The sequence below is a fragment of the Sphaerodactylus townsendi genome, linkage group LG12 (genome assembly GCF_021028975.2).
Source record: "Sphaerodactylus townsendi isolate TG3544 linkage group LG12, MPM_Stown_v2.3, whole genome shotgun sequence".
Lineage (NCBI taxonomy): Eukaryota > Metazoa > Chordata > Lepidosauria > Squamata > Sphaerodactylidae > Sphaerodactylus > Sphaerodactylus townsendi.
In genome coordinates, this window is record NC_059436.1 from 20,927,136 (window position 1) to 20,955,115 (window position 27,980).

Genomic DNA, 27,980 nt, shown 5'->3' on the forward strand with positions numbered 1-27,980 from the left:
CCCGAGTGTTCTTTGTGCTGGGTGCTTGGTCCCATGTGGCAGGCCTGAGCTGAACTCCCCCACCCCTTCCTTCCTTCCCCCCACGTTGTATGGTCATGTTGTTTTCTTCCTTGCAGGATGGCTTGAAAAGCCCCCCAGTGCCACTGTAGAGCATAGAATGCCAGTGACATCGCTCGGCTGGAAGGAGACGTTAATGTGATGTGACATCTCTCTTGGAGCATGGGACGCAGCGTGGAGGGGACCAGCTGAGCCTGCCATTTGCTTTGTTTTTGTCTCAGAAACTTTTAGTACCAGGCACCTAAGGCCAGGCAAAGAAGACAAGCAGATCTGGAGACCTTTCCTTTGGAACAAGATGCCAACGTGTACGCTTCTCCCCAGTTAAGATCACAAGGTAGCTTTGGCATACCTTTTCCGATGAGAAAAGGTTGAAGAGTCTGGAACCGTTTATGCATGCTGTGCTTACCTTGTGGCTGTGTGCTTTGCAGTGAGTTTTTCCCACGTTTTTTGTTTAAAGGAAAAAAGAGCCACGGCAAGGGGTCCACTGCCATTTGGCCTACTCCCACTTCCTTGAGCCAGTGTGGTGTAGTGGTCAAGAGCAGGTGCACTCTAATCTGGAGAACCAGGTTTGATTCCCTGCTCTGCCACTTGAGCTGTGGAGGCTTATCTGGTGAACCAGATTAGCATGTTCAATCCAGTACATGCCAGCTGTGTGATCTTGGGCTAGTCACAGCTCTTCGGAGCTCTCTCAGCCCCACCCACCTCACAGGGTGTTTGTTAAAGGGGCAGAGAAGGGGAAGGAGATTGTAAGCCCCTTTGAGTCTCCTTATAGGAGTGATAGAGGGGATATAAATCCAAACTCTTTTTGTTGTTCTATCCATGCCGGAGGAACTGCTCTTGCGTGGGCGGGGAAAGCTGGAAGGAGCAAGAAAACCCAAACAAAGGGAAACACATGTTGACTCTCTTTGCTTTCCCGTCACTTTTGGAAACCACATACATTCTCAGATCTGAGAGTGGAGTGAGTTCCTGAGAAGGGGAAACATGTGGACAACCAAGAATCCAACCCCAAAGGAATGTACACTCAATGTGAAGGGGAACAAAAATGCATTAAATCCTGGGGACTTTTCAGTCTAGAATAAAAACGGCTAAGGGTAGATGCAAAAGAGGTGTATAAAATTATACACAGGGTAGAGAAAGAGAATTGAAGGAGCTTCTTTTCCCTCTCCCGTACTGCTAAAACTCAAAAGCAATTGTTGGGAAATGGATTCAGAACAGTTAAAAGAAAATAATCCTTTATTCAATGAGTAATTAAACTATGGGATTCACTGCCAAGAGAGGTAGTTATGACCGCAAGCAGAGATATCCTAAAAAGGGGGTTAGATTTATGGCTATCAATGGCTACTAGACATGATGACTGAGGAAAGCCAGAATATCCAAACATTGCAAAAATGTGTAGTGGAGCTTAAGTAAAAGCACAATAAACAAAACCTACTACACCGCAACTATTGGCAAAACAAATCAAGTGCAACCATTTAATCATGTGCGGTAGTGCTAACATATAATACAATAATAAAATTCAGACAGCTGGACTACAGAAACAGATAAACACAGAACAAAACCTTGTCCAAAAAATCACAAAGATCACAAAATACATGCAGCACAAAGCAGACACGTGTCACAATGGGAAAGACAACGTGAATAACAAGATCGACTATTCAAGTTTCTTATCGTTTATTTTTATTGCTAAATTCAAACGGATTGCTTGGTAAGTTTCATAAATTTGTGCCTCTCTGATTCTCTGCTCTAAGTCTTTGCAGATCCTATAAGAGAGTAAAAAGACATAGGTTAACTTCGCAGAAAGCTACAACTGTTTCTAGTCATTTTGGGGAGAGGAGATACTTTCTTTATACTATACAGAATATACAGCTGTAGCCAATTAATCAGGTGTAAAAATGCGCTCACCTTTGATACATTAAGCAGCATTTTGCATAAGAATCTTTCCTGCATAGTCCTTAAACTGAAATAGGAACATACAAAGGCTATCTAATCTATGTAAGTTTTTACTTAGCAATTTAAGCAACATATAGAACATTATTTCTAAAATATTTTCATATCTTGACTTTCATATCTTGATATGTATTAAACTATTTATTAAACTTTGTATTAAAATGTTTATGTTATTATTCAAATACTTTTTATCTTGGATACTGCTGCTCCAGAGACTAGGGCCAGGAGTAATGGGTTCAAGGTGCAGGAAAAGAGATTCCACCTGAACATTAGGAAAAACTTCCTGATGGTAAGGGCTGTTCGACAGTGAATGCACTGCCTTGGAGCATGGTGGAGTCTCCTTCTTTGGAGGTTTTTGAACAGTGGCTGGATGGCCACCTGTCAGGAATGCTTTGATTGTGAATTCCTGCATGGCAGGGGGTTGGACTTGATGGCCCTTGGGGGTCTCTTCCAACTCTATGATTCTGTGATTTTAAAACATGGAACATGTTTCATCCAAACCAGGAAGAACCCCTATCAAAAATGGGGATCTTCAAATCAAAACTGAGAACGCGCAAAACCTGTCCCCATTCCTATGGCAATCATGCACACGGGTTGCTTGGAAAGGTGGCTCTCAAGTGCCCCTTCAGAAACAAGTTCAGGCTATGCAAAGCTCCAAAATCAGGGGAGAAATCCAAAAGAGGAAAATGTCAAGAAGCATCCCTTGTTATAATGCAAACGCTTGCCTTGATCTCAGGGGCTCATTTTCTCAAGTTTCATCACCCATCTGCTTGCTGGAAACCCGGGAGTCATTATAAGGGCACGCCCTCCCCAGATGCCAAATTCCATCTGCCTCTTCCCAAAGCACCCATCTAACTATTCGGCCTTGTTGAGCTCTTTGGCTGACTGCGGAGGAGGGGAGGGCTTCCCTGATGATACCTCTGGGTCACTGAAGCCGTGGCTGGGCTCGGAGCACGGCCACACAGTCATTCTCTGCTGTGGTGCCATTCCAGACAGGCACAACTTGACCCAATTTCCTTCTTGTCTGTAGGTCAACAACAGTACAGCAAATAAAGCTAATCAGCGACGGGGGATAAACTCGTAATCTTGTCTGCCCTGGACTCATCTCCATATATGTGCTAAGCCCTGGCAACTGAGAGGCCGGCACAGCAAGACCTGGGCGGTGAAGCCGTTGGAAGCCTGTTCTCTTTTTCAGAGATGTAACACTTGCATTGCACAATGAAAAAAAAGGAGAGAAGTTAATTTTCTTGTTGGGGAAGGGTCCTGTTCACAGTACACTCCACCGACATCATTCCTATAACATCTGAAAGATGCTCGTGGACAAATCTACCGTGCACATTTCTTTCGGCGTCGTTTTCGTCTCCGCGGTTAAATAGTAACGGAAATTGAAAATCGCCTCTTCTGGCAATATGCGCGGCTGCGTTATCAAAAGGCCCATCGACCCCGGCGTTTGTCTGCAAATATTAGCCGTGCAAGAATGTGGCTCAGCAACGCTGTCTGTCATCTCATAATATATGCTAGGATTCAAGAGTTCTTGTTCCATACCATTGGCGGCATTTCTGCAGGCCTTTTTGCCTTGAGTGGAGCCACGAGGAGCCAGAATCAGGCTCAGTTCTGGCCGCCGTTAGGACAAAAGGTTGTGAATGTCCTGAAAAGGGGTCTGGTTCCCAAGATGGGACAACAGATTTGCCATTAACAGCCCATGCGTGGCTGGTGGGAAAGGGCACAAGAGAACATGTTATTTCTTGTCGCAAGAAAAATGCCTGCCAAATGCTGAAAACAGGGATCCGTTCTTTACAGTCCTGGGCATTAGGGTTGCCAACCCCCAGGCAGTGGCTGTAGATCCCCTAGTATTACATCTGATCCCCAGGCAGGGGCATACCACCCAGGGGGACATATGGAGTCAAATGTCCCCAGGCTGCGGCCATTTAGTCACATGGGGGGTAGAAAATCACTCCCACACCTTTCCTCCTTTCCCCTGGGTCCGTACACTGACTTCAAAAAAATCTTGTTTGGTTGTTGTGGGGGAGGACAGTTGCCCATACTGGGTGCGGGGGGGGGGGAGGCGGGGAGAAAACTTCAATTTTGCATCGAACTACGTTTTCCCTAGAAATGCCTCTGGCCCTTTCCCCACTTACCTTAAGCCTCGCACTACTCTCCTCAAGTAGCGCAGGGTCCCCCGGCACTCCCCACTATAGGGGCGGCGACAACGCAGCCGCCCCGATGCTGCCGCTCTCACGCCCCCTCAGCATGCGGCATCCCTGGCGCTCCTCGAAACGGTGCCTTTTGATGGCCCCACGCAGAGTGCGGGGTCGTGGGGACGCCCGGGGGAGCGCCAGAGATGCCGTGTGCTGAGAGTAGCGTGCAGCAAAGGGCAGCAAAGGTAAGTGGGGAAACGCCCTCTGTCTCCAGGCAACAGAGATCAGTTCACCTGGAAAAAATGGCTACTTTGGAGGGGGACCCTGTTGATGTTTCTCCCCTCGCCAAACCTCATCCTCCTCCTGCAACACCCCCCCCCCCACCCCACAAAATCTCCAGGTATTTTCCAACCTGATGCTGGTAACCCTACTGGGAAAGAAAGTTATGTTGTTTTGTAGGCATGTGGACTGACAGAAGATGAAACTGAGAAAACAATGCAAATAGCTGCTTCTGTCAAGAAGGCGCTGATTTCTTCTTATTTATTTATTCATTCATTTATTAAAAACATTTGGCAGTCTGCCTATCCAGCCTGTTAGGGCCCTCAAGGTGACACGAGAAAGAATTAACAAGACATTCACAATCAACTTTTAAAAACAGTACATTCGTTCACACACAAACAAAATTAAAAACAAAATAAGAAGAAAGCTCAGTAGTGGTACAAGGGAGGCCTTCCAGCAATACCTTTCATTGCCCGAGGAAATGAGAGGAAAAAAACGCATGCTGGTGTCACTTCTGATTAAAACTGGAAATGGCCAAAGGGACAGTTTAGCATTTTAGCATTTGGTAAAACCATAGAGATTTTATGAAAAGTCTTAACCTGCTTTTAGCGTGCTAAGTGCCATCAAGTCGCTTCCAACTTGTGGCACTATAGGAATCAAAGTTCTCCCCAATGTCTTGTTGTTAACAGCCTTGCTCAGGTCAAGCAAATGGAGGGTCATGGCTTCCTTTATATCTGCTGGGGGAGCACAGTGATTGGGGGGGGGGGAGCAGGCACATCTCCCTGGGGAAGGTATTCCAGAATTTTTGTGCCACGACCAAGAAGGCCCTTTCTTCGGTTGCAACACACCTACCTTCAGATGTGGCAAACAGGTGAAGCAGTACTAAAGCAGACAGCCAGCATGGTGGAGTGGCTAAGAGTAGGGGGACTCTAATCTGGAAAACCCAGCTTGATTCCCTCCTCCTCCAATTGTGGCAGACTCTAACCTGGTCAACTGGGTTTGTTTGCCCCACTCTTCCATATGAAGCCTGCTGGGTGATTTTGGGCCAGTCAAAGTCCATTCAAAACTCTCCCAGCCCCACCTACCTCACAAGGAGTCTCTTGCGGGGAGAGGAAGGGAAGGAGTTTGTAAGCCGCCTTGAGTCTCCTTACAGGAAAGAAAGGTGGGCTATAAATCCAAACTCTTCTTCTACTCCTGGAGACAGCCATAAAGGTTTGGCAGGTAGATCTGAGAGCAGTCAGTCAGCCCTAAAGGTATGAAGAGGAAAGTGTGATAATTACTAATGCTGTTCCTAAGCGGAAGAGGCACTTAGGAACTCTCATCTGAGTGAGGGGTTAAAACTTCACCACAATATAGTCTGATATCTTCCCAACATAGTCTGATATCTTCCCATATCCTCCACAGCTCAAGTGGCAGAGCGGGGAATCAAACCCGGCTCTCCAGGTTAGAGTGCACCTGCTCTTAACCACTACGCCACTGCTGCAGTTAGCTTTACACAGACATAATGCGAGGCTTCACTTTTATTGGAGAGTCAAACCAGAGGTTACAAGGATAACTAAGAAAACTACTTACAAACAGCCAGATCTTGAGAGTGCTGCTAACAGGAACCACCAAGATAGAACTGGGTAGATTAAAACAGATCGACTGAAAGCATGCCCAAACCACACAACAACAACATTTGCAGAATTTCTTGGCACACCACAGTAATCAATGCTTTCGACTACACAGATGCGAAAGCAGAACACACAAATGAAACACTAATAACGTGAAAGCGAGAACAGATCAGTAGTTCCAGAGAACAGGCGATTGTCCTGCAAGAAAAGAGTCACTGTGTGTCAGGGAAGTTAGATTTCTGAGCATTTTATGCGCAAGGATGACAGGATCGCTGCACAGCATTATTTGCACAAGACCTTCAATGCAGTTGATTTAGTAGTGGCATCTGAGTTCTCCAGATTAGAGTCCAGTCCACCTCTCTTAACCACTACACCATGCTGGGAAGTGGGAATAAAAGTGCTAAGGCAAAGAAAAAGAGCCAAGAATGTAAATCAAAATGTTTCAGGATCCAAGGCTCTTGAATCAAAGAGAGCCAGCACGGTGCAGTGTTAAGAGAAGGCGGACTCTAATCTGGAGAACCGTGTTTGATTCTCCATCTGAGCAGCAGACTCTTATCTACTGAATTAGGTTTGTTTCCTTACACCTTTTGGGTAATCTTGGGCTAGGCTCATTCCGCACATGCAGAATAATGCACTTTCAAACTGCTTTCAGTGCTCTTTGAAGCTGTGCAGAATAGCAAGATCCACTTTCAAACAGTTGTGAAAGTGGTTTGAAAATGCATTATTTTGCGTGTGCAGAAGGGGCCCTAGTCACAGTTCTCTCCAAACTCTCTCAGCCCCACCTGCCTCACAAGATGTCTGTTGTGGCAAGAGAAAAGAAAAGGAGTTTGTTAGCTGCTTTGAGACTCCTTACAAGAGAGAAAGACAGAGTATAAATCCCAAATTTTCTTCTTCTTCTTGCCAAACAAGGAAAACAGTCAAATTAGCTGCACAACCTTAGAAAGCCAAGATCTTCTCAGAAGTCATTAGAATTCTGTCTGGTGGGTGAATCCCATCAAATGGCACCAGAGCTGAGCATCACTCCCTGTACACATGTCTTCCTTCTCAACACCCCCGCTGCACGGAAGAGAGGGATTTCAGCTTTGGCATCTGTAACCCACAGTGTCATTCCAGGTGTCACGAGCGCTTCTCAGCCGATGACAGTACGTCCTCAATAATGTATAAATGTCTCCTGTCAAACCTGAAGTCCTGAGCAATTAACCAGAGCATCTCAACAAGTGTTCTGACAGGTCTCTTCTGATATTCCAAACGCTGTGCTCAGGAAGTGAATGTCTAGGGGGAGGGAAGCGGCAGGCCGATCCGGGTGCCTAGGCGCTCTTTGACATTTCAGAGGGCACGGAGGCACATAAACCACTGCTGATTTACATAGACTTAATATACATGTCAGCTGTTTCCACAGGCAGGGGAAAGAGTCTGTCAAAGTGCTTGTTCCGTGATGAGAGCTCAGCCTGTTTGGTAACCTGCCCCCAAATCCACATTCTGAGTCAAGGAAACCCAGCTTCCGAAATCAAAAGAGAACGCACGTCTGCCTGGATGAGTTTTCCATTCTTTTTTGTGCATTGGTTTGGGAAGAATGTGTCCCCTTAGAACTGAAGAAATGGGAGGGATGAAAGAAATGGAAGGTGGAGAGAAGGAAGAAGAATAAGAAGAATAAGAGTTTGGATTTATATCCCCCCTTTCTCTCTTGCAGGAGACTCAAAGGGGCTTACAATCTCCTTGCCCTTCCCCCCTCACAACAAACACCCTGTGAGGTAGGTGGGGCTGAGAGAGCTCCGAGAAGCTGTGACTAGCCCAAGGTCACCCAGCTGGCATGTGTGGGAGTGTACAGGCTAATCTGAATTCCCCAGATAAGCCTCCGCAGCTCAGGTGGCAGAGCTGGGAATCAAACCCGGTTCCTCCAGATTAGATACACAAGTTCTTAACCTCCTACGCCACTCTTATTCTCAGGGAGGAGAATAAGAAAGAGGTGGAGCAGATATCTGGGTGATGAGTGTTTAACTTGGACCTTGGATCCCAATTGACTGGAAGAAAGGCAGACATATCAGTGTTGGAAGGAAGGAAGAAGGAAGGAAGGAAGGAAGGAAGGAAGGAAGGAAGGAAGGAAGGAAGGAAGGAAGGAAGGAAGGAAGGAAGGAAGGAAGAAGGAAGGAAGGAAGGAAGGAAGGAAGGAAGGAAGGAAGGAAGGAAGGAAGGAAGGAAGGAAGGAAGGAAGGAAGGAAGGAAGGAAGGAAGGAAGGAAGGAAGGAAGGTCTTTTTGCCCTCCACCTAATACTAGGTCCCTACATTGGGAAGCAAGCAATAGGTCTGGATAAATCTAGTGGGCGTGGGATTTCCAGCTCTGGGTTGGAAAATTCCTGGAAATGTGGGGAGGGGCGCCCTGAAGCCCAGGGAAGATAGGGTGTGGGGAAAGAAGGGAGCGCAGCAGGCTATATTGCCGTAAAGTGCACCTTCCAATGCAGGCATTTTCTCCAGAGGAGCGGATCTCTGAGGTCAGGACATCAGTTGTGAGTCTGAGATGTCTCCATGTCCCACCTGGAGGTTGGCAACCCGAAGTTAAGAAGAGCCCGGCTGAATCATCAGACCCAAAGGTCCATCTAGACCAGCACTCTGCTTCTCAGAGCAGCCAATCACAGTCTCCAGCAGATGAGCTGACTCCATTTCTTGGTTACAGCCCCACCCCCACCCCCCCGCATGAGGAAGCACACACAAAAACAGCTGGATATAAGTGTGTCTTGCCTAATATTAGAATGTCAGTTTATTAATGGTTGTGTCTTCATTTATAGCAGCACTATTTTTGCTCATGACTGACAAAATGATGGCAAAGATGTCAATGAGTGAATACCTCATCAAGGCCTGTTAGCAGATGTTTTAAGCAGCACTTATATGTGAACGAATGGTGAAAAGAGGCCTGGTTTGATCTGGAATGAAACCATCCCACAACCTTTTATTTTGTTCCTTCCAGCTAGGGATACCTGTCTCCCGGTGGGGTCTGGGGAACCCCTGGAGTTGCAGCGTATCTCCAGACAACAGAGATCAGGTTTCCTGGAGAAAATGACTGCTTTGGAGGATGGACCTGTACCTACTTTGGACCTGTACCTACTGAGGTCTCTGTCTTCCCCTGGGTCCGCCCCCAAATCTCCAGGGTTTTCCCAACCCCTGGCATCTCTGGCAGGGACCTGGGTACCATATTTACAGCGCAGATGTACCACACAACTCAGGACTGGCGTGGTGTAGTGATTAAAAGCGGAGGACTCTAACCTGGTAAACTAGGTTCAATTTGCCACTCCTCCCACATGAAGCCTGCTGGGTGACCTTGGGCTGGTCACAGTTCTCTCAGAACTCTCTCAACCCCACCTGCCTTACAAGGTGTCTGTTGTGGGGAGTGGAAGGGAAAGAATTTGTGAGCTGCTTAGAGGTAGAGAAAAGTGGGGTATGAAAACCAGCTCCTCTTCTTAACCTGGGCCATCCTTGTTTCCCCCAAGGGTTTTTATATCATTTTACTGCAGCAGGGTTTCCTGCCATAGCACTTCTCCCTACATTCTTTTGGTCTTCCTCGGGTGGTTGTTGTGTGCATAAAGTGGCATGGAAAGTGGATAAGCAAACTTCTCATAAAGACCTCAGGAGGAAAACTGGGTCAGCCAGTCTGAAATGATCTTCGATAGACCGACGTTTTTGCCCAGTTAGCCATGCAGAGCAGTTGTCCTGTTTGGAACACTCAGCCCTCAGATGTCCCCCTGGGGTCTCGGGAATCCCTTGGTGAGGCAGCCAAGGCCTCATTCAGGCTTTGCTCCCCCCTCCAGGATCCCAGCCCCAAACTCTATGGTTTCGATCATGCCTTTTTAAGCATCTTAAAAGCTGTCATATAGAGGAGGGGAGATAGCATTCAGTTGGTAGAGGGGGATAGGACTTGCGCATAATCGAATTAAATTGCTAGCTGGGAAGATATCGGCAGGACATTAGGAAAAAAATTTTTTAACTATCAGGGCAGTTCATTAGTAGAATCTGTTGCCCGTCAAGACCCCGTAAAGATCTTTTTGAATTTCAGTTCTTTCCTGGTCCTTGGGAGAGGACTGGGAGCAGGTTGCAACATGGGAACCCCAAGCTTGTTTTGTATTCATTTCATGCATTCAATAACTTTCTCGCACTTTGGGCTGGCCAGCACCTGGTATTATTAGGGCGTTGCGGGTTTCCTGAGTTGTATGGCTGTGTTCCAGTAGCATTTTCTCCAGACATTTCGCCTGCATCTGTGGCTGGCATCTTCAGGGGATCTGATACCCTGTTTCCCCGAATATAAGTCATCCCCTAAAAATAAGACATAGTAGAGGTTTTGCTGAAGTGCGAAATATAAGGCATCCCCCGAAAGTAAGACATAGCAAAGTTTTTGGTTGGAAGCATGCCCGACGAACAGAACACAGAAAAATAAGACATCCAGTGAAAATAAGACATAGCGCATCTTTAGGAGCAAAAATTAATATAAGACACTGTCTTATATTCGGGGAAACACGGTAGTAGTAAAGCAAGTGGAGTGTATATATATACCTGTGGAATGTCCAGGGTGGAAGAAAGAACCATTTGAATTGGTTAAAACCTGGTATCATCTTTGACTTGGCCTTGAAGACTTTACACTGCTTGAGAACCTGTGAGTGATTTCACCCTGCTGGGATTCCGAGGCTGGGGCTGGAGGGATGTTTGGGGAAGGAATATCAACCTAGAACTGAGACTCAGTTCCCACAAAACTGTGCTTGTATCCATCTGCCGTGCTCCTGTTCAATAAACTGATTTCTGCACCCAAGAGTCTGGTTATTGCCAGGAGGTCGACAGAACTTGGCATTGCCCTGGGATGCTGTAGGCTCTCCCTCCCTTGGCGATGTTTAAGTGGAGGTTGGATAATTATTTGTCGGGGATGCTTTAGGCCAGTGATGGCAAACCTATGACACGGGTGCCAGAGGTGGCACTCAGAGCCCTCTCTGTGGGCACGTGCACACAGAGTTCGTCATGTGGGGGGCAGAAAATCACCCCCCACCCCCCCACACACATCTAGGCTGGCCACTGAGCATGACATGCACACAGTGCGGTGAGCAGGGAGAACTCGGCTGGCGGGCCTGGTGCCTGTGCTCCAGGTGGCTGCTGCTTGGGGGGGCGGGCACAGAGGAGGCAGAGATGCTAGAGAGGCACAGAGCAGTGTGCGCAGGACTTGCTGGAGGCTACAGCAGGCTGGCCCCTGCTCGAGAGGGTGGGGTGGAGGAAGAGGGAACCAACCGTTTTTTTCTAAACTAAAACCTCAGCATTCAGGTTAAATTGCCGAGTTGGCACTTTGCGATAAATAAGTGGGGCTTGGGTTGCAATTTGGGCACTCGGACTCAAAAAGGTTCGCCATCACTGCTTTAGGCCATCCTGCATGAGGCAAGGGGTCGAATGTCCTCTGGGTCCCTGTCGACTTTTTTATCCTATGATTCTATTGTGCATTTCCTGCAAATTGCCCCAAATGCACCCTCCTGGGTGACACCGGTATCTTCACTGAGGCACTGAAGTTTGGGACCGGGCAGAGGGAGTGCCCCGTTCACCACCTAGGAGCGGCTCTGGAGAAAAGCCTTTTTTTATCCTAAACCGTCGCCCCTGCATTCCTTCCATGTGTTCCTGAATCCCCGTCAGCCTAATGTGATGTGACGCCTTCCCCCACACTTTGTTATAAATATCGTGTGTCATCCTAACCACTTCTGACACCCCCTCGGAGGCATTTGCTCATGCTTCCTGACAAGATCCGAGCACGGGAGGCTCCTGCTGACACAACTCTCCTCCTCCAAGTTGCTCGTATCGGCCAGGTGTGAGCAGCCCAGGGAGGATGGCGGAGGTGGGGCCGGAATGAGCACCGAGGTCTTCCTGAAGCACACGGATAAAGGCTTCGCTCTTTGCAACGCCTTCCGTGCAGCCTGGGAAACGCCGGGCTCGATTGTTGCATCCAGTTAGATGCGGCGACGGCCATTATCTCAGACAGCATTGAAAACAGTCGGACAAATTGTATTGACAGGCATTGTCCACGACATCTAAAATGGGATTGCTTGATCTCGGAGGCGACTCATATTTCTGCAGGAATCGCCGCTGTAGGTTTGCGTCCCTCCAGCCAGAACTGAGACACAACAGGGAAACCAGGAGGTGGGCTCTGGCAAACAAAGGCATGTCTTTGTCTTCTGCATTCAAGAGCAAAATATTAAATATTAATTTTAATCCGGGGAGAAAATACTTGACCCCACTGTTGGAACCTTGGAAATAGTGGGGTCAGAGGCAAATAGAACTTCTACTTGTGTGTGCATTATGCGCCATCAAGTTGCTTTTGACTTAGGGTGACCTATCAATTAGTGATCTCCCAAATGACCTATCATTGACAATCTTGCTCAAATTTCGGAGTTTGGATGTATACTCCACTTTTATCTCCTCCAAGGAGACTCAAGGCAGCCTACATACTCCTTGTACTTCCTCTCCCCAACTACAGACATCTTGTGAGGCAGGTGGAGCTGAGAGAGTTCTGGGAGAACTGTGACTAGCCCAAGGTCACCCAGTAGGCTTCATATGGAGGAACAAGGAAACAAATCCAGTTCACCAGCTAGGAGTCTGCCACTCAGGTGGAGGAGTGGGTAATGAAATCTAACTCTACAGGTTAGAGTCCACCACTCTTAACCACTACATGAGGGATGGGTGAGTACTTGACTCTCGTGCCGTTTTCTTTCAGTTTCTACTTGGGGGCCAGGAAGGAATTTTCCTCCAGGCCACATTGGCTTGGGATCCTGGAAGTTTATACCTTCCACTGGGGGTCCCTGGGGGTGGGGGAAACAATGGTTGTAAATTTCCTACACTGGGCAGGCAGATGGACTAGATGACCTTGGGGTACTTCAAATCTCTCTCTCTATGTTGCCGTTAAAGAAACTATGGAAATGTGTCCCACTTTTGGCTTATGTTACATATTTATATTCTGGCTTTACTATAATGGGAAGAGCTATATAGGGCAGTGGCATAGCACCCACAGGGAAGGGGGGTGCAACGCCCCAGGAGCGCACGGGGGTAGGGGCATGGCCGGGGTGGGGGTGAGGCAGGGCATTCCAGGGCAAGATGGGAGTGGGTGGCACCACAGCAGGGGTGCAGGGCACACACGTGCCCCAGGCGCAGTTCCCCCTTGCTGTGCCCCTGACATAGGGTGACCACAATAGCAGGGCCAACCACTAGCCGATGTCAGATCTCCTGGGATTCCTTCTGACCTTCAGATTACAGAGACCAGTTCACCAGAAGAAAATAGCTGCTTTGGAAGGCTGGCTCTGCAGCATTAGATCCCCCCCCCCCTTGAAGTTCTACCCCTTCCAAACCCTGTCCTCCTCAGACTCCACCTCTAAAATATCCCAGTATTTCCTAACCCAGAGCTGGCAGTCCGAGGTGATGGCTTTGTCCTTGTGTTCTTCATTTCAGTGGTGCCAGAAGACCTTCCCTGTGAATTTTGCCCAAAGACTTTCAGAGGCAAAAAGATGCGATAGTGGAGTTTCCAATCCTAAGCAACGATCAGTGTTGAAAAAAAACACAAAGTAGAATGAATGATTACTAGTATCTTCACGTTCCCTCCCTTAGCAGGAGACCACACGCACACAGCGTACGCCACCCCGAGGGGGTCATTAAAGTTTAAATATTTAAATGTTTTAAAACATTTCAAATTCCAGTCTGAAACTCCAGATTTAAAACTGGCGATTCTGAAAAGCAAAGCTCCAAATTATAATGCTAGAACACACACTCCTCTCCCCGCGCCCACAGACACACACAAAATATCACTCTACTCACCCCAAGGAAAGGGGCAGAAATTATCCTTGCCAACTTCCAGACAGGGGCCTGGAGAATTTCCAGGGTTACGGGTGATTTCCATACTGCAGAGATCCTTGCCCTGGAGGAAAAAGTAAGATTCAAATCCAGTAGAACCTTAGAGACCAAGAAGTGTTTCAGAGCCTACACTTTCAAAAATCCCTTCATCAGAGGCCTTTGTTGTATGTGATCTGTTTCTGCATTTATATCAGTTCATCAGATACATTTCCTGGAGGAAATGGCTGTCTTGGAGGATGAAATCTCTTACATTATGCCCCACTGAGGTTCCCCCCCTTCCCCATATCCCTGGGAATTTGACAACCCATGGCTGTCAGTTCTGAAGGTGAAGCAACTTGGGACTGCAGAAGCAACCTGGGACTTTAAGAGAAGGAGGAGGAGGAGGAAGAGGAGGAGGAAGAGGATTTATATGCTGCCTTTTTCTCCTGTAAGGAGTCTCAAAGCTGTTTACACACTCCTTTCCCTTCCTCTCCCCTCGCAGATACATTGTGGGGCTGAGAGAGTTTGGAGAGAACTGTGACTGGCCCAAGGTCACCCAGCAGGCATCATGTGGAGGAACAAGGAAACAAACCCACTTCAGCAGATAAGAGTCCACCACTCATGTGGAGGAGTGGGGAATCAAATCCGGTTTTCCGGATTAGGGTCCGCCGCTCATAACCACGACACCACGCTCGCTCTCAGCCCTGACTCAGTTCCACCCTCCATCTCTGGCAGAGCGGCTTTTTCTGGGTCTCTGAAGGCGGCCTGGCTGAGCTGTGACTCAGCACCTCCAGTCGTGCAGCCTGCCTCTCCGCCGGGCTGGCTCTCCCACTCCTCGGCCTGCGCCTCCCTCCGACTTGCTCTCCGTGTGCCATGCTTCAAGACGACAGCCACGCTCCGTGCTCTCCTCCTCCGCTGGGCTCCCCTTCCTCCTTGACCCCTCTTTTGTACGGCTCTGCTCTCGCCAAGAGCTCCCATCCCCTTGTCTCATTCCAGGAGAGGCATCTGGCCTCACTTGGCTAATGATTCCCTGTGACATAAATCACTCTGACAAGAGCCCTCCGCAGGTCCTTTGCCATTTATCACAAGTCCAACCCCTGTTGCTCGGCTGCCTGCAGGAGGGTGCTGAGAATCTGGAGGGATGCAGCCTTCAGGGGAGAAAGGAAGCAGGCAGGGCCCATATATATGTGATACGGGATATATATCTGTTTGCAGTGTTGCCAACTTCCAGGTTGGGCCTGGAGATCGCCGGGAGTTACAACTAATCCCCAAACTGCAGAGATCAACTGAAGAGGAGGAGGAGGAGGAGTTTGGATTTATATCCCCTTTTCACCCCTGTAAGGAGACTCAAAGGGGTTTACAATCTCCTTTCCCTCCCACCCCTCCACAACAAACATCCTGTGAGATGGGTGGGGCTGAGAGAGCTCTGAAGAACTGTGACTAGTCTAAAGTCACCCAGCTGGCATGTGTTGGAGTGCACAAGCTAATCTGGTTCACCAGATAAGCCTCCACAGCTTAAGTGGCAGAGCGGGGAATCAAACCTGGTTCTCCACATTAGAGTGCACCTCCTCTTAACCCCTATGCCACTGCTGCTCCTTCATAATCCCAGGTCAATCTGGCCTGGAGGAAAATTCCCTCCTGGCCCCAAAGTGGCCATGGTAAGAAATGGCCGCAAGAGTCAACAACTGACTCACTCCTTCCTGCCCTCCCTCTCCCGACCTGCCTAAGTTCACAGGTAAAGCGATGCTGCTAGATGGCCTTTCTCTGCAGTTTCCAGAGGGGCAAACCACAGGGACACCCACAGCAGGAGCCAGCCTCACCAACATTGTTTGATCCAAGTCAAAGAGACAGTTCCAAAGAAGAGATGAAAGGGAAGACCAGGTAAGATGAGGCCACTGGGTGCCTGGCTCCACCCAGAGAATTGTTTCACCTCACCTGCCCCCTAAAATATGTGTTTGTGTTTCTCATGGGGCAGGTTTTGTTCAAAGAGCTGATGAGGAGACTCAGAAATGGTTTAAGGAAAGAAACAAAGATCAGGAGCTAATTTGAAGATCAGGCACGTTTCTGATAAAAAGCTCCCTGAATACTTGCTTGGCTTTTAAGGACTGTGAGCTTTAAAGGGGTACATACTGAGCTGTTTACTCTTGTGTGAGCACTGCAGCGCAATGTTGGATGTAGCAATGTCTAATGTTCAAAAGAACTGAGAAGAAGACCCAGCAGGGAACGAGCAAGGGGTCAGCTAGAGCAGGCTGTAAAGTTAGTGACCGCTCCGTCCTTTTGTGTCATCTATTGTCTGTCCTTAGACTGATACTCTCAGGTCTAATATCTGTTTCTGCTTCTTCTCAGAAGTTAGACGAGAGATTCTTCCTAGCTAGCAAGATGGCAGCATGCCAACTTTCCTTCTTTTCTATCCTAAATGTACTTCCTAATAAACACTTACCTTTTGCCCTTTTCATCAGCGTGTTGGCCGCTTCTCTATGCAGTCAACCCCTATGCACAGTTTCATCGAAAGTTTGTAAGATTATAAACTTGTACAAGTCAGGACTTCTTCTGACAAAGGAGTCTTGAATCAAGTGATAACCGGGAACCTGTCAAAGAACATTAAAGGCTTAACGATTCAAATGTTAAGAACGTCGTGAAGAATTCGATCCTAAAGTGACCAGGCAATAAGCAGTTATTTATCTCAGGGGTTTTTTTTCTTGGAAACAAGATTATGAACCCTTGAAGAACAAGGACTATTGAATTGTCTATCAATTACTGCAAACCTGAAAGAGGCAATTGGATATCAAATAATGAACAGACACATTGTTTAAAAGCTTGTGTTTGTTTATATTTATGTTATGCACGGAACATTGATCTGCGATACTGAAATTTTCTTTGAATAAATATTAATCTTGAACATGTGATCTGTTTCTTCGGGTACAGTTTGTAATTTTGCCGTCAGTGACTCATTCTGTCCTCCCCCCTTGCTCATTTATATGCACATTTAAGTGGTACAAGGCAGCGGAAAGTCACAATGGCCCAGTTCTTCTCCTGAGGCCAGATACTGGCAAAGTTTGCTCATTCCCTCCTGAGCCAGCGGAATCACTGTAGTGCACCAGGGCTAGAGTTGCCAACCTCCAGGTGGGGCCTGGAAATCTGTCAGAGTTACAGCTTTGCTCCAGATGACCAATATCAGTTCCGCAGGAGAAAAGGGCAGCTTTGGAGGGTGGACTTTATGGCATTATAGGGTCTGCAACCTGCGGCTCTCCAGATGTTCATGGACTACAATTCCCATCAGCCCCTTCCCCCCCCCCCCCCACCCCCCCCCCAAAACCCCCCTCCCCCCCCCCCCCCCCCCCCCCCCCCCCCCCCCCCCCCCCACGCCCCACCCCCCCCCCCCCCCACCCCACTGCGGCTCTCCAGATGTTCATGGACTACAATTCCCATCAGCCCCTGTCAGCATGGCCAATTGGCCATGCTGGCAGGGGCTGATGGGATTTGTAGTCCATGAACATCTGGAGAGCTGCAGGTTGCAGACCCCTGCATTATACCATGCAGAGGCCCCTCCCTTTCTCAAACCTCTGCAGTTCCCTCCCCCAAATCTCCAGGGATTCCTCAAACCAGAGTCTACTCAACTCCAGTCCATCATGGCTTTCGGGTCAACAGGCAACTGCAGGATGTGATACAGGGCAGGCAATGCCAAAGGCCTCTCAGGCACTTTGCACCACTGGAGAAGCCATGAGGAACATGTCAAGTTGCCAACTCTGGGTTGGGCAATCCCTGGAGATTTGGGGGGGGGGGTGGAGTTTGGGAGGGCACGGTTTGGGGATGGAAGGGACCTGGGGCTCTGGACTGGGCTGCCATATTGTAACCTGAGACCCTCAGGCATAGGGTAGAATAAAAAATACATATAAGTAAAGAAAATTAAATCAATGTTGGAAGTGAAGGACTTTGCCCTGCCTCTTGTCTCAAAGACAAAGAGGGACTGATTAGTGAGTCAGATAGCTAGAGGGGTCAAGATCCTGGGCACCTTTTCTCTACTGCTCTGACACGATCTCTCTGATGTGTAGACTGCTGCTCTCTGGGAAACTTCCTTCCTCCCTGCTTCTCCTCCACGCATCACCATTCTTGCAAGTGTAACCCCCAATGCTCAGAATGGGTTGACCCAGTAAGGGGTGGAGACTCAAAGCAGCAAGAGGCTGCAGACCTCATGTAGTTGGAGGAGACAAGGCTACCAGACTCGGACCTTGGTTGTATAAGCCCTTAACACCTTGTTTGTAAAGGATTCAGTGGTGTTGATGAGCGGGTCAGCCGCCTGGCCTTGACTACATTCCACAACCCGGGCGATGGGCCAGCTTCTGCGGCGGAGACCTTATCTCTGCGAGGGAGATGAGTCCTCCGTTCCCATGGGAAGCGAGGAGGAGGATGGGATGAATAGAAGTTATAACCTGTGCTTCTGGCGAGGGAAATGTTATTCCTGCCACGCAGTGTCTGTGAGCTTTCTAGGATGTCTGAATAAACGGTCTTTTACACCCAAAAGCCTTTTATTTCTGCTTCTATGGAATTCCTTACATTGTGGCAGGAATCTATCGTTCATCTATCTTCCTAGTGCAGTGGACCTCTGGTGTCTCGGCATGGAGAGGTTGAATGATATTCCTGTGGAAGGTTCATTTAGCCCCCCCAAAGGGCTCCAGGCTCTCCCACTTCTGGATTTGGAGGAACGGGCGGGAGAAGCGGGTCTCGCTGGTGACTCTTTCCCGTCCTCGTATCAGCACGAGGCTTCCTTTACTCCGTTGGAACGAGGGACGGGACGACGACCAGGGGGACTTACATGAGTGGTTGGGGGCGCTGTCTATGGATGTCGAGCGCCTGTGGATCCGGATATCTACCCGTTTTCATTATGGATTACAAACCTCAGATGCGAAAAGCTGTCACGGAGGAGGCGGGCCTGACCACCTTTCATCGCGACAACACAGGAGTCCATTGAGCGATTCCTGGACTTCGTATTTTGGTGATGCTCCCAAAGATCCCACCCGTGTACTTAACACTGGGGCCCGTCCGAAGACCACCGTTGAAACTGGGACTATACCGAGGATTGGGAGGGGTATCCATACCGTCTTCCGATCCCGGAACCCCCCAGATCCCGGATAGCGGCTGCATCTGAGATGCCCGATGGAGCCACCCGGTGAACACGGCGATCCCTGCGCGTTCAGATGAAGAGGAGTCCGGAGAAAGCCTGCACTCCCATCCGGATCTATTCCCTCTCCCATCCCGAAAGAAGGCTGGGATGAGGAAGTGGGCCGACTGCGAGATGCCCAAGAAGCATGGAGCCCGTGAGCGGCAACTATGGGAAGAGGAACGAGAGCAGCTGCAGCAAGAGCGTGATGAAAACTTGCAAAGAGACCCGGGAACAACGGCGCCAAAGAAATCCAACTTCGGGTGGACCGTGCCAAAGACGCAGCTGCAGCGACGTATCATGCGCAGAATCTACCAGTCCATGATAAAGTCCTGGGGTACTCCAAACTGAACTTACAGCGTCCACGCGAAAGCGTTCAGACCTTCGCGATACGCCAAAGTGAACTTACTGCAGCTGTTCAACGGGACAAACTGGCTAAAGTGGAGCGAGAGAAAGCAGCTTTGCATGCGCACCAGGATGCTTTGACTTCGCGGGAGAGAGAGCTGGCTGCCTTGGAGAGGGAACTGAAGAAGCAGCAGAACAGGACAGCAAGTTGGAGTCTACGCTGTCACTGGTACAGCAGTAGCCAGAGGAAGCGGCGCTGCTGGAGTCCTACCACCTTCCAAGGACCAGCTCCCACCCGGGCATGCCAGCGGTACCGGCGTTGGTACCTCCACCTCCACCGACTCCGGCCCCCCCTGCGCCAACCGCTGCACTCAACCTGCTCAACCTGCGCAACCGCCGCCCCTGCAGTGTCGCCAAGGGTACGTGGAGAGGGGATACTACAGACCTCCAATACCTGCCCGTTTCGATGGGTTAACTTCCAAACTTCCCTACTTCATCTTGCAACTACGATGCCCACATGGAGGGACTATGACCCGATTTATACCGGTCTGGCCTTGAAAAAATAAAGGGACATCAACTCGGTCCTGGATGGGGCTGACATGGCCGACTGGTTTGTGACTCTTTTGAACCTGCAAGATGAAGATACTGCGCCGCGGTGCCCGCATTCCTCCAAGCCTTGGGGCTGGCTTCCAAGATCCGGGTGCTGAAAGTGAGGCTATCCAGCACCATCAAATCCTATTCAGCAAGGCAACCTTCGTTTGCAGAATTAGCCCGTGAATTTTAGATTTTGGCGGCTGCTCGACTCCCTCTGGAGGTAGCCTGAGCGCATGAAATCGCGAATACTTCTCGGATGCTGTCGATGACAAGTTGCGTGAAGCGATGTTTTTAATTGGGATCCCCCGCACTATCGCTGATTGGATGGAATTGGGATCCCCAGGTGGCGTCTCGTTTGCGGAATACGGCACCGTGCCGGGGGCCGCATACGCCCAAAACCCGCCACTGCGACCACCACTGCGACCACCAAGCCAAGCCCAGCCGCTTCTACCGAGACCACCTCGGCGCGCCGTCGCCGACTGGGATTGTGTATTAACGCTGCGAGGAGGACCAGGTCATCTGGCAGCCAACTGCCCGAAAAAACAGAAGCCATGCCGCTCCGGACGCAGCACCCCATCTGCCAAGCCACCACGCCAAATCCGGGCCGCCCCCAACAGCGGGCGCACCGTCCAAGGCAGTTATCGAAGCTGACCCAGAGGAGGGGGAAGCAGCTGTTTGCCTTTCTTCAGCCCCCCCATGGACATAGGTTCGACTCCAGACGCGGTGAGTGAAGGCAAGCGCCCCCATTACGATTCAAAGGCGTTTCTGGCCAACCCCGCTAAACGCCATACTCGTATTATAGCACCAGCCCTTGTAGATTCTGGCTGCTCCCATTTGCTTAATCTGCGGCCCCAGGTGGCGGAGGAACTAGGTCTAGACCAAGTCCCATTGGCTAAGCCCTTACCATTCCCCACCCAAATGGGTGGCAGTCCTCTGGGAAGCGAAGGACCCGACTGATTCAAAGCATAACCCGGAGGTTCTCCTCGCTTCTGCGCCGACCATTGGGAGAAAATTAGTTTTATTCTGGCGCCGGTGGCCAAACACTCCATAGTTCTGGGCGTACCATGGTTGTTGTTGCATGAACCAAAATTCATTTTGGAAAGAAAGGATCTTGGGAATTCACCCCGGCCACTCCCTGCGGTGAACACATGGTGGGGAGAAAACTTCGGCTTCTCCTGACACACCGCCCCCCCCTGGCTTCATCAGCGATGCATGCCCTAATTGCTCCCGATTCTACCGGCATTCCACCGGCTTACCAAGATTTAGCCAGAGTATTTCAGGAGCAAGAATGCGATCAGTTGCCACCCCATAGAGACACTGACTGCAAAATCGTAATACAGCCAGGGGCGCAACTGCCCAAAGGTAGAATCTACCGCATGAGTCCCAATGAGGAGAAGGAACTTCGTGCCTTCTTAGACAAGAACCTCGCTCGCGGGTTCATACGGCGGGCTACCAAACACATACATGCTGCTCCTGTATTGTTTGTAAAAAAGAAAGATGGGTCTTTACGGGCTCTGCACAGATTACTGAGGACTCAATGCAGTCTCTTCTGTCCAATAAATACCCCTTGCCATTAATCAAGGACCTTTTAGACGCATTGGGCAAGGGACGCATCTTTACTAAGTTGGAATTTGAGAAGCTTACTACAGGGTCAGAATTGCAGAAGGCTGGGTGAACACTTTGACTGTGCATTTCTTAACACGGGTTTGGACACAGTTTGAATACTTAATAATACCATTCCGTTTCTAAGTAAATTTCGGAGCTTTTATGGCCCTCATCAACGTAAGGTTCTCCAAGGATTTTATTGTACAAGGGAGAAGCCAGTACCTAGATGACGTTTTAATTTATCTGCAAAACCATGGAGGAGCATGAAGCGCTATTCAAAGTTTTGAAACGCTTGCTCAACAACTCCCTCTTTACAAACTTTCGAAATGCTGTTTCCACTCAAACCTCTATTGGACCATTTGGGTTACCTGATCTCACCAGAGGGCTTCCAAAAGGATCCTGCTAAGATTGATGCAGTCCTCCAAATGGCCTGCCCCTCACCAACCGAAGGGAGTTCCAATCTTTTCTGGGTTTTATAATTTCTATCGCGGACTTTATACCCCAATTCAGTTGAACTGACTTCTCCCACTCACAGACCTCTTACGCACTAAGGGTAAAGATCCACTGACGGCCAAACCCGGGGGCCCCCTTTCCTGGTCTAAAGAACGTCAGACAGCCTTTCAGCTTTTAAAATCTGCTTTTACTACCGAACTCTATCCTGGAAGCAACACCCTTGATCCAGATCTCCCATTTGTGGTTCACGCGGATGCCCCTGACAAAGCGCTTTGGGGCAATTCTGTTGCAGAGAAATAAAGATGATAGGTTGGTTCCATGTGCTTATTTATCAAAGAAATTCTCCGGTGCAAGGACAACCGGACTGTGTAGGGGATAAAGAGACTGCGGCCATCAAAGTAGCACTCTCCACTTGGCGCCACTGGCGGGAAGGGGCTAAACACCCCTTTCAAGTTTGGTCGGATCACAAGAACTTACGCCCTCTCCACCCCCCTCAAGATGTCCCGCTGGCAACTTCGCGGCCGACATTTCTTTTCTCGTTTCTCTTTCACGATCCATTTTTTCCCCGGGAACACCAATAAACTGGCTGATGCGCTCTCGCACTTACCCGAGGAGGGGGGTGGAGCTGCCTCACGGGACATTACTCCGCGCACTCGTTCTCTCCCCCTCCCACTTGGGGCTGGCTGTCACCCGACCTCAGATGTCCAATTTCTCTTCTCCTCCTCCGCCCATCTCCCAGCCTGGTCTCTCCTTTCCCACGGGAACTCGAGGAGGCGTGGGCTGCACGAGCCACCGGGCGGAGGGAAGGTGACTCCCACCATGCGTTTGGAGAATGGTGGTTGGCGGCGGGGGGATTGTTGGCACGTGCCTCCCCCCCTCCGTAAGCAGGTTCTCGAGGCCTGTCATGATGCCCGCTTCAGCTGGACATTTTGGCTTTCTCAAAACTCTGCATTTGGCCCGCCGTCAACTTTGGTGGCGCTGGCGATGCGCAAGGACATTGAGACGTATAGCACAGCGGGTGCTCTTGCTTCAGCGGAAGCTAAGAACGTTCCGGGAAAACCCCATGGTCTATTGAAACCTCTCCCGGTGGCCTCCCGCCTCTGGGAAGTCATCTCCATGGGATTTTATTACGGATTTGCCAGAAAGTCATGGCAACACGGTCCTGTGGGTAGTGGTGGACTCATTTTCTAAACAAGCCCATTTTCATCCCATCTGCTTCCATCCCCTCCACTCCTAAGTTAGCTGGCCTGTTCATTCAGCATATTTATCGCCTACACTACTCGCTAAGGTGGTCTCCTAATCGCTGGGCCCCACCATTTCCCAAGTAAAGTTCTGGAAAGCTTTTCTAGGTTTGTTAGGGGTCACTCCGGCGGTTGCCTACTTCTACCACGCTCAAAGTGACGGTGAGTCAGAGAGAACTTAACAGAACTCCTGGAGCAGTATTTGCATTGTTACACCAATTACCACCAAGACAATTGGTTTGAGCTAATTCCGCCATTGAATACGCCTATAATAATGCGGTTCATAGTAGTACAAAAAAGACCCCCTTCGAAATTGTGTCTGGTCGCTCCTTCCCTCCGTTGTCAAGAATCCACCTGCAGCTTACATTGGACCCACCGGAGTTTCAGCAGTGGGATTTCTATCTCTGGCCTAGGGGTGGAAAATGGTCCAGACTGCTTTACAGCAGGCTAAAGACTCCCAAAAGCTTCTAGCGGATAAGCACCGGCCGGATTTCCCTCCCCAAGGCAGGGCTCCTGGGTGCATTTGTTCACCAAAAATCTCAGAGACGTGCATAAATTTTCAAAACCAGGCAAAAGATCTGTGGGACCTTTTCAGATTACTAAAGTGATTAATGATGTCACTGTCTGCTTTGGACTTGCCTAATTCTCTTTAGTAATATCCATCCTGTCTTCCATTCCAGTTTACTCAAGGAGGCTCCTGCTTCCGATGCCTGGCACGGCCTACCGGAGAGAGACCCCAATCGACTATTATTGATGGCTACAAGCATTTAAATTGACGCTATCCTGGCCTCTCGCATTAATCGCCCACGCTTGCAATAGTTAGGCTCTTGGGTGGGGTATTCCTCTGGGTATAATCAATGGCTCCATTCCTGCAAGGATTGACGCTTCTGCCCTCATTTCTGCTTTCCATCGCACTCCTTTCCGCACAAACCTGGGGGGGAGAAGTCTTTTTTAAGGGAGGCAGAGTGTAAAGGATTCAGTGGTGTTGATGAGCGGGTCAGCCGCCTGGCCTTGACTACATTCCACAACCCGGGCGATGGGCCAGCTTCTGCGGCGGAGACCTTATCTCTGCAAGGGAGATGAGTCCTCCGTTCCCATGGGAAGCCGGGAGGGGGATGGGATGGATAGAGTTATAACCTGGGCTTCTGGCGGGAAATGTTATTCCTGCCAATGGCGTGTAATGAGCTTTCTAGGATGTCTGAATAAACGGTCTTTTACACCCAAAAGCCTTTTATTTCTGCTTCTATGGAATTCCTTACAACGGAGTAGTGGTGTACTTAGATGACGTTTTGATTTATTCACAAACCATAGAGGAGCATGAGGCATTGGTTCGGGAAGTATTGAAACGCTTGCTCAACAACTCCCTCTTTGCCAAACTTTCTAAATGTTGTTTCCACCAAACCTCTATCTAATTTCATTTGGGCCACTGGATCTCTTCCGAGGGGCTAAAAATGGATCCTGCTAAGATTGACGCAGAGTCCTCAAATGGTCTGCCCTCTACCTTAACCTAAAGGAACTCCAATCTTTCCTAGGGTTTGCAAACTTCTAATCGTGACTTTATACCCCAATTGGCTGAACTGACTCTCCCACTCACAGACCTCTTACGCACTAAGGGTAAAGATCCACAGGCTGCCAAGCCCGGGGCCCCCCTCTCCTGGTCTAAAGAATGTCAGACAGCCTTCCAGCTTTTAAAATCAGCTTTTACTACCGAACCTATCCTGAAACACCCTGACCCAGATCTTCCGTTTGTGGTTCACGTGGATGCCTCGGACAAAGCGCTTGGGGCAGCCCTGTTGCAGAGAAATAAAGATGATAGGCTGGTTCCGTGTGCTTATTTATCAAAGAAATTCTCCGGTGCTGAGCTCAACTGGACTGTAGGGGATAAAGAGACTGCGGCCATCAAAGTAGCACTTTCCACTTGGCGCCACTGGCTGGAGGGGGCGAAACACCCCTTTCAAGTTTGGTCGGATCACAAGAACTTGGCCGCCCTCTCCACCCCCCTCAAGATGTCCGCAAAACAACTCCGTTGGGCCGATTTCTTTTCTCGTTTCTCTTTCACTGTCCATTTTTTCCCCGGAAAGACCAATAAACTGGCTGGTCTCTCCTTTCCTACGGGAACTCGAGGAGGCGGGGCTGCACGAGCCACCGGCGGAGGAAGGTGACTCCCAATTGCGCCTGGAGAATGGTGTTTGGCGGCGGGGGGATTGTTGGTACGTGCCTCCCCCCCTCCGTAAGCAGGTTCTCGAGGCCTGTCATGATGCCCGCTCGGCTGGACATTTTGGCTTCCTAAAAACTCTGCATTTGGCCCGCCGTCAGTTTTGGTGGCGCGCGATGCGCAAGGACATCGAGACATATACTGCAATATTGTTGGGAACTACTGGGAAGGTAGTTGTTTATTTTTGCTATGTTGTAAATGTGGAGTTTATTGTTTCAGGGTTTCTTTTTGTGGTTGTAATGGGTGAGAGTTCTCCTGGAAACCTTCATCATGTTGAATCCTGTTCACCAAGCCCTTGGAGTCTTCAGGAGCCAACCCACTTGCAAAGAAGAATTGGACTTGGCAGTATCAGTAGACTGTAAATATAAGGACTTGAAAATGCAACCTGAACAGGACCTTGAAATGTGATGTAAATGTTGATGTTTGATGTTATATGTTAAGAAAGTAAACCATTTTGTTTTTTAAATTTGTTGTTGCAAACTCATTCCAAGTTCTGCCCCACAGAACCCACAAGCTGAGGTTACACAAGCACCCTCTTGCTGCAGGCATCACCATTCTTGCAAGCACCCTCCATCCGGCTAGTTAGATTAGAATAGAGAACCTCTCTTTCATTTCCTATCTAGAACAGAGTTCTGTAATGAAGACTCTTCATATGAGTTTGAAACTACAAAATTGCTCCGAGTATCTTCTGTTCCCAGGGCACACGCATGCCCAGGTAAGCTCCGCCGTGTTTTGCCTCTGTGCACTCTGCTGTAATGAGCAGGGATCTCCGACCAGAGAGAGCAGTACCGACAATTTCGCAGCCTAATCCTGACCCTTCCCACTCTGTCTTCCAAAAGGGAAAGGAATATTGGAGGTCTCTTATTCCGCTCAGCTCTTTATTCTTTATTTCCTTTTCTGCCACACCTTCCTTAATCCCTCTTATTGTTGTTCTAAAAAAAAAACCACCCTGGATTCACAGGGGTTCAAATTATTCATCGCTGCTATCAAAAAAAGCTTGCCATTAAAAGCAAGCTAGCCACAGGAGGGCCTCCTTTCTGAGTGGCAGTTAGATTGGATCCAAGCTGGCTTGCTGGTGAGCTGGTGAGAGCCATGCCAGCAATCGGCCTGCTTGCTCCCTGCCCTCCGGCCCCACAAGTAGTAGCTGAGCCAGCTGCAATATGGTGGTATTCAAAAGCTCAGACAGGTAACAGACGAAGCCTCCCTGAAGGAGAACAAAGCTGGGACATTGCCGAGGACGGGGGAACTGGCGGAACAAGTCCGGGTGTGAACTAAAAGTATATCGTTTGCACCGGTTGTGCCAGGCTTGTTAAAGGGCATGAGCCGCTGCGGGATCAGATGCACAATCCTTTTAGACAGGAGAAAGGAGTGATGATTCTCCAGCATTCTTCATGTGATGCATGATGAAGCAAACTCTGGATCCAGTTAGTGTTTGGGTGGAAGGTTTTCTAGGGCTGCCTGCTCCATGGTTCAGAAATTCCTGGAGTTTTTGGAATCTGGGGAAAGCAGTGTTTGAAGAAGGGAGACAGTTCAAGTGCAGGATAATGCCATAGAATCCATCCTCCAAAGAAGTCGTTTTCTGCAACAGAACTGATCTCTGTCCTCTGAAGTTCAGTTGTAATTCCAAGAGATCTCCAGCCACCACCTGGAGATTGGCAACCTATCTTGGGACCACTGACTTACATGACAGAAAGAGGAGGTGGAAGAGGAGGAGGAGTTTGGATTTATACCCCACCTTTCTCTCCTGTAAGGAGTCTCAAGGCGATTCACAAACTCCTTTCCCTTCCTCTCCCATCAACAGACACCTTGGCTCATTCCGCACATGCAGAATAATGCACTTTCAAACTGCTTTCAGTGCTCTTTGAAGCTGTGCAGAATGGCAAAATCCACTTGCAAACAGTTGTGAAAGTGGTTTGAAAATGCATTATTTTGTGTGTGTGGAATGGGCCCTTGTGATGTTGGTGGGACTGAGAGAGTTTGGAGAGAACTGCGACTAACCCAAGGTCACCATGCAGGCTTCATGTGGAGGAGCAGTGAAACATATCTGGTTCACCAGATAAGAGTCTGCCGCTCATGTGGAGGAGTGGGGAATCAAGCCCGGTTCTCCAGATTAGAATCCACCTGCTCTTAACCACTACACCATGCTGGCTCTTAGGATATGAATGCAACAAATAAATAAAATAATAAAATCTCTCTGTAGCTTGCAAATGTCTAAAGGTTACCTGCACTCAGGTGGGATATCCTGTGCATTCAGTGATCCAACTGAGGCCCCCGGGCTCTTCCACGCCTTCTTAAGTTCCTGCTTTTGGGAGAAGCATCAGGGCCCAAATTGGCATTCACATCCCATCGTTTCCGCAAGGTCCGCCAAGAGAAACTTCCCAAATGCCACAGAGCCCTGAAGATATTGTCTTGCTCTCTGGTGACCCAGACGGCATCGGGCAGCACGAACCGGCAGACTTCAATTGGCCTCAGAATTGAGTCCAGGTCCCCATCACAAGCGCA

At 49.2% G+C, this 27,980-nt stretch overlaps 1 long non-coding RNA gene across 1 annotated transcript; it reads right to left on the bottom strand.

The window, feature by feature from the left end:
- Window positions 1-1,460: 1,460 nt before the first annotated feature.
- Window positions 1,461-27,980, bottom strand: LOC125442251. Its single transcript, XR_007245963.1, has 3 exons — window positions 27,701-27,980; window positions 16,308-16,455; window positions 1,461-1,817 (listed from the first exon to the last, which is right to left on the bottom strand). It is a non-coding gene; the product is annotated as an uncharacterized LOC125442251 (long non-coding RNA).